The following is a 413-nucleotide window of genomic DNA, read 5'->3' as shown; positions in this document are numbered from 1 at the left end:
GTGTGCACTATAAAGAACCCAGTACATCCTTCGAGACGAGTAGGGGGATACCCCGGTGTACTGGAACAGACAGCCCCTGTGGTGGACGACGAGAGTTGCTGGTATCGGGTTACCGGGTAGCACAGACATGATGGGACCCTTAGGGGCGAAGAAAGTCATTGATTGAGTTCCTAGTCCACACATCACCAGCGCATTGAGACTTCGGTATAATGCGCTATACCATATCCCACTACATTACATTACATTACCCATACGTAGCCTATTCCCACATTAAGGCACTTTCGGTCACTTTCATACCTTTCCCTTTAGACTATATAGAAACACCCATTTTGAAAAATTGACACCAAAAGCAACTCTCTAGGACTAGTAGTTCACAAAATATAACTATATTGTGATGTCCTTTCACCTGTATA

This window comes from Anneissia japonica, unplaced genomic scaffold (assembly GCF_011630105.1).
Source record: "Anneissia japonica isolate Jap-2015-1 unplaced genomic scaffold, ASM1163010v1 scaffold219_len37218_cov108, whole genome shotgun sequence".
Classification (NCBI taxonomy): domain Eukaryota; kingdom Metazoa; phylum Echinodermata; class Crinoidea; order Comatulida; family Comatulidae; genus Anneissia; species Anneissia japonica.
This window is presented reverse-complemented; position numbering follows the sequence as displayed.